This window comes from Suricata suricatta, chromosome 6, assembly GCF_006229205.1.
Source record: "Suricata suricatta isolate VVHF042 chromosome 6, meerkat_22Aug2017_6uvM2_HiC, whole genome shotgun sequence".
In the NCBI taxonomy this organism is placed as follows: Eukaryota; Metazoa; Chordata; class Mammalia; order Carnivora; family Herpestidae; genus Suricata; species Suricata suricatta.
The window spans coordinates 144,296,291-144,310,071 of NC_043705.1; the positions used below are offsets into that span (position 1 = coordinate 144,296,291).

Below are 13,781 nucleotides of genomic sequence, written 5' to 3' on the forward strand. Positions count from 1 at the left end.
GAAGGCCCCGCGCCGGGACGGGCAGGTGTGCGATTTGGAACTGGAAGGAATCGCTCTGTCCGAGTCCGGCCGGGTACCCGGAGGGGAAGGACGGACTACGGTTCCCGTCGCCCCGCGCGCCGGACGACCCCGGGCGAGTCCTTCGCGGCAGCGGCCGCTCCTTCGTGCCGGACCGTCCTCCTTCCAGGCAGCCGCCCGCGCCTGCTGCGGTCGGTCGGTCTCTCTGCCAGGCCCTCCCCGCGGCCCGCAGCCCTGGCTGGGGCGCCGCCGGTGACCCCAATCACGGGCGGTAGCAGGCCGCTCCCAAACCCCAAGTCTTTACCTCTTGAGAGGTGGAAACAATAAATCTCCTCCCCCGGCCGCAATTCCTGGGTAAATTCGGGCCCCGATCCTCGGCTCGGACCGAAGCTCTTCGCCTTGGCCCCCGCCGGCAGAACCCCGCTCTTAGCGATCCCAGCTCGCTGCCCTGGCAGCCTGGCTCAGAAACGTGCCGCGGCTTCCCAGCGTCTGGTTATAAAGCCCAAACTCTTAGCATACGGTACAAGCACTGTATGTGCTACCTAGACGCCCAGACTTGACCAGTTTCTTCCAAAATGTTGAGTATGGACACCGCACCTGGAAACAACCCTTCCCAGAGAGCGGTCTGGTTCCTCCGCAAATACCGCACCCCTGCCCTTTCCTGCACCGTCTGTGGCTGCCGCTTGCTGTGGAGTAAGGGACCGGGGATCCAGACCGGACAGCCAGATTTCCTGTCGTTGACCCCTAAGGCGGCCCAGTACCCGATGGACCCATTTGCCCCGGAGCGGAAAACAAGACCGGGGTTTCCAGGGAAAGCAGGTGAGCAGCAGCGGGAAGCAGACGTACCTCGGAAGGCCAACGTGTGACCGTTAGGAGCCCACGTCTGCGTCTTGATGACTTTCTGTTTCTGGCAAATGTGTCTTTATAGTAACTTCCCTTTTAATTAAGGTTTCCCAAATGAGTGGGGGTTTTTTCCAGGTTATTTGAGTGGAGGAGGCAGTAGGTCACCCTTGCATGGTCCGCCCATCCCCTCAGGGCACCCGCTGCGGCTGGAACTCAACTCTCACTGCTGCCCTTCCTGCCTGGTCTCTCAGCCCGTGTCTTCCCCTTGCCTGGACTACCTAACTCCCAGCTCTACTGCTTGTCCCCTACCAGTAATCCTTCCAGGCCCCACGCTTTACTCTACAGCCCCAAGTGCCACCTGCCTCCTTTTCTGCCCCTTAGCATTGACTCATTTAAAAAAATTTTTTTAAATATTTATTTTGAAAGAGAGGCAGACGGAGCATTAGCAGGGGAGGGCAGAGAGAGGGAGACACACAATCTGAAGCAGCTCCAGGCTCTGAGCTGGCAAAACAGAGGTCAGACTCACGGACCATGAGATCATGACCTGAGCTGAAGCCGCTCAACTGACCAAGCCACCCAGGTGCCGCCTGACTGATCTCTTGGTAACACCGCAGTTAGACTGGGGTTACAGTGACTGTCATGTCCTCTAAGACCTGTCAGTTTTCCATTTAAACCTCGTGAGGTGCTGTACACAGTAGGTGCTCAGTGAATGTCAGAGTGAGTCAGATTTGCTGCAAGTAATTAAAGGCAAAAAAGAGTAAGCACTTCCATTCAAAACTGAATATGCATTTTCTTCTAGCTTTCTCACACCAGTCGTTAAGGCATTCAAAGGAACAGAAGTTTTGTTTGTGTAACGGAGGGTAGACAGACTCTACAAAGGGCCACATGATACCTGTTTTCGGCTTTTGGAGGCCACACAGGTATCTGCTGCATCTGTGTCATTATTTTTTGGTGTGTGTGTGTGTGTGTGTGTGTGTGTGTGTGTTTTCTTTTTTTAGTGATGGTTCTTTTTTTTTTAATTTTTAATGTTTTATTTATTTTTGAGAGAGAGACCCCGTGAACAGGGGAGGGTCACAGAGAGAGGGAGACACAGAATCCGAAGCAGCTCCAAGCTCTGAGCTGTCAGCACAGAGCCCAACATGGGGCTCGAACCCACGAACTGTGAGATCATGACCTGAGCTGAAGTGGGACGCTCAATCAACTGAGCCACCCAGGCGCCCTAGTTTTTGGTTTGTAAAGAATCACTTAAAAACATAAACCTTGGGTGTTTGGCTGGCTTAGTCCATGAAGCATGAGACGCTCTATCTTGAGGTCATGAGCTCAATCCCCAGGTTGTGTACAGAGATTACTTAAAAAACAAAATTTCGAGGGGCGCCTGCGTGGCTCAGTCAGTTGAGTGTCCGACTGCGGCTCAGGTCATCTCGCAGTTGGTGGATTCAGCCCCGCGTCGGGCTCTGTGCTGACAGCTCAGAGCCTGGAGCTGCTTCAGATTCTCCCTCTCTCTTTGCCCCTCCCCCTCAAGGTAAAATGCATTCTTACCTTGTAGGCGGAACAAAAACACGTTATGTGTGGCAGTGGAGGTTGATGTAGGGACATTAATTGAGGAATGCCTAAAACTACATGTGCCCTCTTTCCCCCGTTTCCCACAGCCATACCTGTTTCATCATTGTCATGGAAACAAGCAAGCAAATGTCTACATTGCAGGAAGTGGTGAACAGTGAATTTGGAACCACACACCTGCCATTAAATTCTCGAGTGAGTGGCCCATTTGAGCTGGTATTTTCTTATAAAGGATTACGTGTCGGGGAAAAGCGACCAGGACAGGTCTAAATCCATGGGACCTGTGAAGCAGAGAGTACTAAGTAATAAGTTATCGATGGCATGATCCATTTTGGAAAACAAGTCTGTCTTTAGCTTACTCATAGAAAAATAGTTTGTGGGCTTTTGGGTTTATGTTTTGTTTTGTTTTTTATTCAGTTTTTCTTATCAAACTTCTAAGAAAAACATGGCATTTTTCTGTCCGAGTGTCCTCGGGCCTGGAGGGGTGTTTAGATTCTGGCTGCTGATGTGGGGGCTCCCCCGTACATGTGGGGCCCAGTCTGTTGTTTAGCTGATCTGACTCAGTGTCTCAGCCGTTGCCTCACCACCTGGTACGTAAGTAATTCGGAGGTTAGTTAGACTGATGACTTAATTTATTCATGTAGTCTGACATGGTTACTAGATTGGTCTAGAAGCCACGGAGATTTTTATCATATGAACTTAAAATGGAAAGATACTTGTTCTTAGAAAGTTCCAGTATTTTGTTTTACAAAGAGCTATTCTTTCATTTGATGCACGTCTCCGTGAGAAAAATAAACCACGTTACATTGTATCTTATAAAATCCCTGCGGATGTTTCACGAAGTGGTTTGCAACTGTAACAGCCTATAATAGAGACCGCGTCTGAGTGGTTTCTGGACCCGTGGTGTCATGCCAACAAATGGCCACCAGAGGTCATTCTTTCCCTGTGTCTTCGACACACAGGGACTTGGAACCACGTTCCCTCCTTCCCTCGTGTTTGTGTGGCGGCCTTGGTGGAGGGCACTCCGCGGGGAGCATCTGCCCTTCACAGGCCACCACGCGTGGTCCTAAGCTCACTTGGCTCCAGGGTCACGTCCTGCCTTGGGCTGCGGCCGTGCTGTGTCCCCATGGGCCAGCGCTTGGCGCCCGGCCCCCACCCTGGAGGTGATGCAGAGCCGCGGGGACCCGCGGCCGCTTCCCAGACCGAGCTCCCTCCGGAAGGGGAAGAATCCATCTTTGAAAACGAGCGTTGTTCAGCGGAGAAGACAGACCGTGTGAGCCCGTGTTAACGGTGGAGCCCGACTCGGAAGGACGGTCACGGCTGCGTGGCCCCTTCACGGGAGCGCGGCTGCTCGGTGACCGCCAGGCAGCGGGGTCCCAGCTCGTCCCCAGATGCTTCGTGTGGTTTCGGGGTGTGAAGGGAGGCTGGGATCTCGGGGGCAAGACTGGAGAAGAGGTGGGGGGAGGGGGGCACCCAGCAGGGGGGAGCATGGGGCAGTGGACAGGACGTGGGGCGTCGTGGGCCTCCGTGGAGGCCTCTGGGGGCCCCCCAGGGCAGCCGGAGGGAGGTTAGCTGCCTGGGGTGGGAGGGGTCCCCGCTGCCATGGCCGAGGCCGAGGCCCAGTGGAAGCAGGCAGCCGACGTGAGACGGGCTCCTGTGTCACCGACAGGAGACCTGCAGCTGGAGGGGGTCTGCTCGGCCGCCTCCTGGGTCTCGTCCCAGCCCGGGCCCTGCAGCCGCTCAGCAGCCTCTCGGGTTTTCCTAGGCGTTCGAGACCCCCTTCCGGCGGCCCTGGCCCCTGGCCTGCAACTGCCTTCTCCTGGTTGAATGTCAGCAGCTCCGGGGACCCTCGGTGCCCCTCACTTCTGCCCCTGCGAGCAGAGAGGAGCCCCCAGGCCTCCCAGCCCCACCCTCCCCTGCGTACCAGCCTTGTGATGCTGTGAGCCCCCAAGCCCCGCCTGCTGGGCTCCCGCTGCTGGGGACCCCAGACTCTGCCCAGAGGCTGGTCCGCAGCGGAGGCGGGAGCGGGGGAAGAGCCTCGGCCTCCCTGTTGAACGCCGGTGGGTCCCAGGGCCTGTCCGTGCTGGGCCTTGCTTCGTCCCCGTCCCACCCGACTCCCTCCTGAGAGCCTCCCGTCGGAGTCTGAGACACACGGAGACACACGGGCCGCTGCTCCCCAGCGCAGGGACCTGGCACCAATCCTCAGGACCCCTCCTCCGCCGTCTGAACCTGAGCCCCAGGGCGGGGCTGAGGGGGTGGCAAATCCTATCCATGCTTGCGGGTTCCGCCCTTTTGCCCAGAGGTCCCTTCCTTTCAGGGGCTCCCCTCCAGGGCCCATTCACCTCGGACTCTGATCTGATCTGAGACTTCTGTGAACCCACATTACAAGTGGCAGAACCAGCCATGAGAGACTGTACCTTCTCCTCTGCACAGCCCAGGCCTGGAGGGACCCCCCTCCCCCCGTTAGCCCCCGTCTGGCAGTGCTGCAGCAGAGAGCGAGCCCGCCAAACCTCCCCTGTCCCCCAGCCCACCAGGCCTCCCAGCACAGGCTTCCTGCACAGCCCCCTTGTCTGCCTGGACCCTCCTGAGCGGCTTGCTCCTTACAAGTGTCAGCACTGCAGGCCCAATGCCTTCCAGCTCCTTCCAGAGCCTTCCAGCACCAGACCTGCTGCACAACTTGTGGGGCCCAGTGCAAGATGGAAGCTGCAGGCCCCTTGCTCACACGTACTGGAACTTTGAAGGCACCAACAGCAAAGCAAAGCATGAGAACGGGAGCGGAGGGGGGTCGCACACCCTGGAAGTGCCCTGCTTGCGCCCTCCGCGCCACACCTGCTCCCAGCCCTCCTCCCACGGGACGCGGCCTCCTCCCAGGCCAGAGTCACAGGGTCAGCCTGCCTCGCACTCAGAGTCCGCACACTGAAGGGGGTTTTGCCCCTGTGGCCCAGCCCTCCCTGTCGTAGGGACGTCCAGCCGGCCGGTGCAAGGGCACAGACCCTTGTCACCCTCACCAAACCCAGATTCCGAGGCTCACATTGCCCCTTCCGTGTGTCTGCCCTTCCCTTCAGATTCCGGTTACCCAGGCGCTCTCCCACCAGCCCATTCTGAATGTCTCTCTCTCCTGGGGCCGTGGGCGTAAGACCCCGGGGAGCCCTGGGACACTGACCCCAAGAGGAATGTTCTAAGAGGGAACATTGGGGGGAAGGCGGCCTTGGACGAAACTGACCTCACAGGATTTTTAGGCAGATGGCATGACCACATGTGACCTGGGGACAGTGGATTGGATATCAGAGGTCAGACATGGAGGGTGGGGGTCCTGGTCAAACACTGGACTCTTACGAAGACCGGACAATGCAGAGGTGAGCACAGAAGCCAGAAGTGAGAGCCTGGCGATGCTGGTCAGGACCGAGTGCCGGGCCGGGGCAGCTAGCGCCATGGGCTCTGGGCCCCGCATGCCCGCCTCCGCCACAGCAGGCCAGCAGCCAGGCTTCTCCAGCATGCCTCTGCGAGGGCGATGTCACTCCCAGGAGAAACGGGGGCCCAGAGTCGGAGCCAAGAGAGGGGGCCCTGCAGGGATGACGGGAGCAAGGCAGGCCACGCCAGGTCCCTGCTGGCAGATGCCCTTACTGAGGCTGTCCGCCGGCGCCTGGCTGCAGGCTTCCATCTGGTCCCCTGATCCTTCTAGGCAGCTCTGAAGGAGGGTCTCCAACGGGCGCTGTCCAGGGAGGACTGTGCTCCTTCAAGGACCGACTCCCTTGTGGGAGTCACAGCCGCTGTGTCACTCAGGACCCAGGGTAGCCGTCCCCTGCCAGCGGCACTGCCCGCACCGCGGCTCTGGAGGCCCCTCCCCGCGGGCCTGCCACCGCCTGGCGCCCAGCAGAGGCTGACAGCCTGAGCCGTCTGCTCACCGCTGGCCACGGGTGTCACGGGGCTCCCGGCATTCCCGTTGTAGGCTTCCTCGGAGACCGCGCTCGGTTTCTGTCCACCCTCTCCGCGTGGGGACCCGCCGTGCCATCCCCTCACCTGCTTCCACCACGAGCCCTCCCAGCCGGATGGGCTCAGGTCCCACATCCTCATGCCCCCGACACCCAGCACCCACCCTGGACCCGGTCTGTTCCTGCACCACCTGCCGGACCCCAGGCTCCCCTCCCTTAGCACTCCGCCCCGCTTACCATCATCACAGGGACCCCCTGAGGGCTGGTGAGCCCCGGTCAAGGTCTGGCACGACCTAGCCCGCTGGTGTCCTCAGTCCTGTGCAGAGAAGTACTGTCATTGGCTTTATGTGCTTGATGTGGGCAGTTTCCCCTGGGCTCTGCTGGGGGCCCCTGAGTCTGAGGATTGCTCCCAGCAGGCCTGCTGGGGCTCTGGCCAGGGCCGTCCTGTGCCCTGTGCAGCACCCCCATGTCTCACACCAGCTGCCAGCAATGCCTAGCCCAGCCCTCTGGTCGTTGTAACTCTCCAGACCTTGCCCCACATCCCCGGGAGGGCACAGAAGCCCCTCAGTGGGGAACTGCCACTCTACATCTCAGCAGTGGCTTTTGAAATGTTCTTGGTGGCAGGAAAAGGGCAGTTGGGAGTTAAGGGAGAGATTTTTTTTCTTTTTCTGGAAGAGGACTGAAGAAGCAGTCATTCACCAAATAGTTGTTGAAGGAATCAGTGAGCAGATGAATAAATGGATTTTCATCTGAATAAAAGCATAACCTAGTGAGATTAAACACTGGGAGCTCCAGTAATCACACTCCTTGGTATTTAAACAAATGACTTGAAAACTTCTGTCTGTATGAAAGCCTGCACGTACATGTTTATAGAATTAAAAATTGTCAGTAGGTGAGTAGATAAATCGAGTCTATCCAGAGAGCAGAATATTATTCAGCACTAAAAAGAAATGAGTGGTTAAGTCATGAAAAGACATAGAGAGGAATCTTAAATGCATATTTTTAATTTTATTTTTTAAGTTTATTTATTTTGACAGAGACCGAGCACATGATCGGGGAAGGGGCAGAAAGAGAGGGAGACAGAAAATCCCAAGCAGGCTCTGCGCTATCAGCACAGAGCCTGACTTGAGGCTCGAACTTACAAATTGTGAGATCATGACCTGAGCCATAATCAGGAACAGGGCACTTAACCAACTGAATCCCCCGGGCACCCCAAGTGCATATTTTTACATGACAGAAGCCAATCTGAAAAGACTACATATTGTATGACTCAAGCTCTATGACATTCTGGAAAAGGCAAAACCGGGAAGACAGTAAAAAGGTCAGTGGTTGTCACAGGTTGGGGGAGGGAGGGGGTGAATAGAGCACTGAGGATTTTTAGGACAGCGACCACTCTGTGTGGTGCTGTAAATACACATACATGTCATCCATACCACGTGTGACACCAGGAGGGAACCCTAACACCACGGACTGGGTGATGGTGTGGCAGTGCGGGCTCCTCAGCTGTGACAGACGTGACACCGGATGCTGCCAATGACGGAGGCTAAGCACTGTGTGGGGCCAGGGGCACCCAGGAACACTGCCTTCCACTATTTTCCTGCAAACCTAAAGATGCTCCAAAAAGTAAAAATCTATTAAAAAGAAAAAAGAACAAAAAGTTGCAAGTGGTGGAGAGGAGAATAGAAAGTCTCCAAGTCAGAAGCCAGCTCAGGGTCTGGAGTGTAGATGTTGGAAGCCACTTACTTGGTGTGGACTGCTTTGGAGGCAGGGTGGCACCTGCCAATGCCACAGGGTCTTGGAAGCCAGGGTAGAAAGGCTTTACATTCTAAGTGCAAGGAGTGGCCATTGGCCATAACGAGTTTTAGCCTCGGGGTGGCATTGATTTGCATGAAAACCTTTGGTTCTGGCTCCCTTCTGCAAATAGAGTTGATAGCCTGAGTGTCGTCTCCCCGATTGGGAAGGAAAGGTTGGCGCTGGGTAGGTAGGAAGTCAAGGATGTGTTGATTCAATGATGTATGCAGCTTACAAGAGGCAGTTAACTTTTTTTCTGGAAAAAGCACACAAAACAACTCTCTGGACCCCAGAGTGACAAAAAGCTTTTGAAAAGCAGTGTCTTGAGTTTCTAAGTGGTCTTGGGAAGCCATGATTCTCAAAACTTCCTTATTTCTGAAATTGATGATTCAGATTGTGAGTTGGAATGGTTTTAGTCTAAGATCGTGAGAATGTAGTACATTCTATAAATTATCCAGGCAGAAAGTTATTGCCAAGAAGGGGGGGGTGGTAAAAGTGTCTTTCATTTCCAATAAGTGTCTAGCAATCGTTTGAATTTTAGATTAAATGATACCAAACATCTTTGGCCAGAAATTTTGCTTTGGGCTTATCTTCAAACCCTGCCATAAAGAAAAATGATGCTAACATGAACAGAAGAAGATCTCTGGTGGGTGCTCCAAGAGTTGGAGACCATATACTACAATTTCTTTTAATTGCTTAATGTTCTTAATCGAAAGAAAGATAGGGAGGTGTGACCCACAGTGTCTCTGGGATGCATCTTGTTGAATTTGTGCTTATAGCCTGAATTTCTATTAAGAAGAGATTTTCGATCCAGTAGGGCATTTTATGGTTGATGAGGGGAAACATTCAATCTCTATTTAAACACCGCTTTCTTCCCGTCTGCAGAGAAGATGGAATTACTTCTCATTTGTATGAAGCATAAACCAATCCCTCACGCTGGGCAGGAGCAGTGGGTATCCTGATGGCAGTGTGGACACCTCGGTGTGCGATGGTGTGTGTAGACAGTTGGCAAAGGGGTTCCTACGGCTTGTTGGACAGACGGCACTCAGACCCATTAGAAACTCGTGCATATGTGGCTTCCCCGAGGTCCAAGGTCGAGACGGTGTTTCGGACCTTTTATTCCAGGTGCATCGCACAGGAAGCAGCCACGCGCAAGGGAAAGTTGCCAGGCAGGGGGCAGCAGGGGGCTGCTGTCCTGGCCCCTGGAGCTGGCAGGCAGGACTTGCCGGTTCCCGCAGCTGCAGCCTGCTCCCTCCCTTCCTGCACCAGAGGCGGCTTTCTGGTGCCTCGACGCGGCTAAGGGCGCCAGTTCCCGGGGACGAGGCCTTGGGCACACACGTTCCAGGGGGACGCTGCCAAGGGCACGTGTTCCTGGGGCCAGGGCCAAGTACGCGCGTGTTCCAGGGGACGCGGCTAAGGGCATGTGTTCCCAAAGCAGGCTTTAAGGGCCTCACCGTGCCTCGCCTTCCTCCTCCCGGCGGGGGACGGAGCTCTACAGAAAGGCCTTCCACACTCATTCCTGGGGCCCAGGGCACAGACCACTGTCCCTCTGACACCGAGGGCAGCACACAGCTCTTTGCAGGAGAACTCTTTCTGCTTAAAATAGCTAGTGGGGCGCCTGGGGGCTCAGTCAGCTCAGCGTCCAGCGTCAGCGCAGGTCACGATCTCGTGGTTTGTGAGTTTGAGCCCCACATCCCTGTGCTGATGGCTCAGCTCCTGGCGCCTGCCTGGGACTCTCTCTCTCAGCCCGTCCCCCGCTCACACTTTGTCTCTTGAAAGTAAACATTAAAAAAATAATAAGGTAGCTAATGATTCGCGCTGCCTGCACGTTGACGAGGCGTGACACGGGAGGCTGAACACAGCTACTCCTGGACGACCCCCAAGCTGGGTTCCCGCCCACCCGCCTGACTTCTGCCCACAACAGCGCCTCTCCCCACCCGGCGGCACGCCCCCTGCCCCCTCCCTTCCTTGCCGCCGCTCCGGAGCCTGCCCGTCCACATCTCCCTTTGCTCTACACGCCAGTGCTCTTCAAGGGCTGCTTTTTTAAAAAAGCAAGTCACTGTCTTGTCCTACGAACTGTCACTACAGTAACCGACGAGACAAAGCCCCGCTGCCATAGAAGGGGACTCACATCCTCCTCTCCCACCCCCGCGCGGCCTTCTGGAAGCTCTTTGAAGCTTAATTATCAGTGAGAACATGAGATCAACCCTCAAACTGAACCCAATCATGCGGTGGATGATCTCACCTTTCATTCCAGACATCTCCCTCCTGCCCTTAACTTCATGCAAACGCTGCTGTCTCTGACTCTGTGCCCCAGTCCTCCCCCGAGGTCCCCAGGGGAGGGGGGAGGGGAGGGCTGTATCCTCAGGGTATCTAGGCCTGAACAGCGCCCTGCCCCATGCACCTGACCCTGCACTCCGCACCCGGAGCAGGGAGCACGGAGGGCGCGGACCCCCAGGACCACGTGCAGTGCTGTCCTCAGTGCACGCTGCAGAGCCCTCCGGAGGCAGGCTCCAGTCAGTGACCCTGAGCGGGGCGCGACGGGTGGCAGTGTCACTCGTGCTAGGACACCTGGAGGGGGCGGTAAACACCTGGTGTCTACCGTCAACCTGGTCGTGCACTTGCTGTGCGCTTGGAAATGGTTTCTTCGCCTGTGTTTCTGTTCCCTGCCCAGGAAGCGGGGGTCTGCATACTGTCTCCCTTAGGAGGAATCCCGCGAAGTGCAGTGTTATTCATGAAGTACCTTGTTTCCCGTTGACAAATAGCAACAAGGAGAGGACGGGGTCATTTTCTGTAGGAAGCATGCTTAAGTCAGATCTAAACCTTGGGAAAGGCAAAGCGAATTTAATAAATGTTAAACTCGACAAACATGATCTATTGTCTTTGAACCCAAGTAGTACTAGTTTAGCAAAGAAGACCAAAAAATCTTTATTCCTGCCAGAATTTATGCTTTTAATTCACTTTATCTAAAAGTCTTTCCTATTCCTCTGAAAGGGAAATTCCTATTTGCACTAGGCTTGCTGACGCATCTGTATGTTACAGGAGGAGGATGCATGGTTTCCTTGCACAGGCGCCTCCCCAGCGCTGAGGGCTCCTGTTATGACCCCCGCCGCGCTTGCTCACTGAGCCGTGCACACGGAGCTGGTGCTCCGGCAGGGCTCTGCTCTGGGATGGAGACGCAGTGCGCTGCTCCCTGGCCTGGCAGACCCCCTGCCGAGCTGAGACACTGCACTGGGCACGACCCTGGAGGAGCAGAGCGGCACCGAAGGGTCGGGGGCAGGAGTCTCACTGGGTTTCCTGGGCTGATTCACAAAGGAGAGAGTCTGGCATTCCCAGGCCGGCACCAAGAAAGGATTTTTCTGAGACCAGAGCTGTTCTGTCTAGGGCATTCCTGGGGGAGGGATGGCTGTGGCCGAGGTATTGGCGTCAGGAGGGGACCTGGATGGTAGCACAAAGCTAGGAAGAAGGTTGTGCTGGGCAGTGAAGATGGGCTCCTACAAGGTGGGCTGCGGGGCCCCCTGAGTTCCAGAAACCGAGTTTGGGCGCCAAGGACGCCGTGTTCTGTGGGAAGCTGGGGAGGAGCAGGGTTTGTGGGACAGTCCGGGCTTCTAGGGAAGACAGCTTCTCTTCCAGTGGGCCAGAAATAAAACACTGGACTGCGACGCACGACTTACGGCAATTTATAGGCACATCTTGTGCAGGCACCACGGAGCGTAAGAGCGGGCGCGACAGCAATGCCAGGGTGCGGTGTGGCCTCGGGCAGAGCCTGGGCGTTGAGGGTGTAGCCGCTCGCTGCTGCGTGACCTTGGAAACGCTCAGCCTCCGGGAGGCTCTGACGGCTGCCTTCCTTGCACACTACCCAGGTGCCCCTCTCCTGTCCTCACCTTGGTCTGAGTCTTTCAGTTTGCAAGGGTGACTTCTGGGTTCCCTGTGAAGGCCGGGCCTCCCAGACGCGTGCTGGGCTCTAATCTGATGAGGAATTTGGGGGCGGGAGGGGGGGGTAGCTGAACATTGAGAACCACAGCATCCAGACCCACGCACCTGTGGCCCTTAACATTTACCTACTATTCCTCCGTCTTAATCTCTCTGGCTTCACCTCTCTAGATAACTCCCGCCCAGAAAGATATAATGTGCAAATAACTTCATTGCCAATATTAGGAACTTCCCAGTACGAATTTAAATGGGTATCAGGCCACTGAGTGTACACAGTGCAAGGCCATATGCTCGCAAGGCTCACCAGTCTGCTTCTGCTAAACTACAGAAGGTGACCCTTAAACAACACAAAGGTCAGGGGCGCCGACCCCGCACAGTCGGAAATCCACGCATAACCTTGACACCTCAAAATATCACTACTAACAGCCTGCTGTTGACTTCGCCTTACCACTCACGCAAACAGTTGATTGGTACATGGTTTGTGTGTTACAGGTGTTATATGCTGTGTTCTTACAAGAAAGTAAGCTAGAGAAAAGAAAACGTTAAGAAACTCGTAAGGAGGAGAAAATACGCTTACAGTCCACACGGGTCAAGCCATGCTGTTCAAAGGTCAGCCGGACGATATGGTGGATCTTAACCAGCCGTGATCACCTCCACTTCCGTTTGGAAGACTTGCCTTAAACCAGAAACCAGGCCCCTCACAAATATGTCACCTTGGTCCAGCCGCCTCCAAGACAAATCCAAGATTGTCAGGGCAGTGCCTGCCTGCGCCAGCGCGAGCCAGCAGCCCCCAGCCGTCCGTGTCCCCAGGGTGCGCTGCTGGGGCTTTCGGGGCGCCGGCACGCAGCTGCACACGCACATGCGCAGGCACGTTTGGTCACCTCCCTGGGGGCTCTGCCCGTTCCCCATGTTGAGCACGTGGAAGTCTGAGGACCGGCCACAGCCGTCGGGGAGGGGGGGGTGAGTGTCAGCTGCTGGCGGCGCCTGGGCGGCTCAGTCGGTTAAGCATCGCACCCTCTGTGTTGGCTCAGGTCACGGTCTCACGGTTCGTGGGTTTGAGCCCCACATCGGCCTCTGCATTTAGTGAGGAGCCTGCTTGGGACTCATTTTCTCTCTCTCTCTCTTTCTGTCAAATATAAATAAATAAACTTTTTTTTTAAGTGTTGGGGCGCCTGGGTGGCTCAGTCAGTTAAGCGCCGATTTTGGCTCAGGTCATAATCTCGAGATTCACGAGTTGGAGCCCCACACTAGGCTCTGTGCTGATAGCTCAGAGCCTGGAGCCCGCTTCAGAGTCTGTGTTTCCATCCCCCCGCCCCTCCCCTGCTCACACTCTGTATCTCTGTCAAAAATAAATTTTAAAAACATTTTTAGAAAAGTGTCGGCTGGGGGTCCAGACTCCTCCGCTTCCCAGCGCCTGCTCTCCTGGTGTCCTCTCGGTGGGGTGAGCTGAGAAATGGCCTGTTGTCACAGCCTCCCCTCCCCGTCGGCTGGTGTGCAAAGAGGACTTTGCAGACGTGATTAGAGGGTCTTGGGATGGGGGGCTTCCTTGATATCCCGGGAGGACCCTAAATGTAAACCCGGGCATCCCTTGGGCAGGGATGCCGGTGGAGGTTTGGAAAAGAGGGGAAGGCCGTGCGAAGGGAGTGGAAGACAGTGCGGGAGCCGCCACCCAGGAATTCAGGTGGCCGATGACACCTGGGAAAG

The 13,781-nt window shown here is 55.8% G+C and overlaps 1 long non-coding RNA gene across 2 annotated transcripts; it reads left to right on the top strand.

Annotated features, from left to right (window-relative positions):
* Positions 1 to 13,098, top strand: LOC115293309. Of its 2 annotated transcripts, XR_003909487.1 has the most exons (3): positions 1 to 837; positions 2,511 to 2,616; positions 12,570 to 13,098. It is a non-coding gene; the product is annotated as an uncharacterized LOC115293309 (long non-coding RNA). The 2 variants fall into 2 exon arrangements; XR_003909486.1 differs by lacking the exon at positions 12,570 to 13,098 and having other exon boundaries at positions 2,511 to 3,242.
* The last annotated feature ends 683 nt before the right edge of the window (positions 13,099 to 13,781 follow it).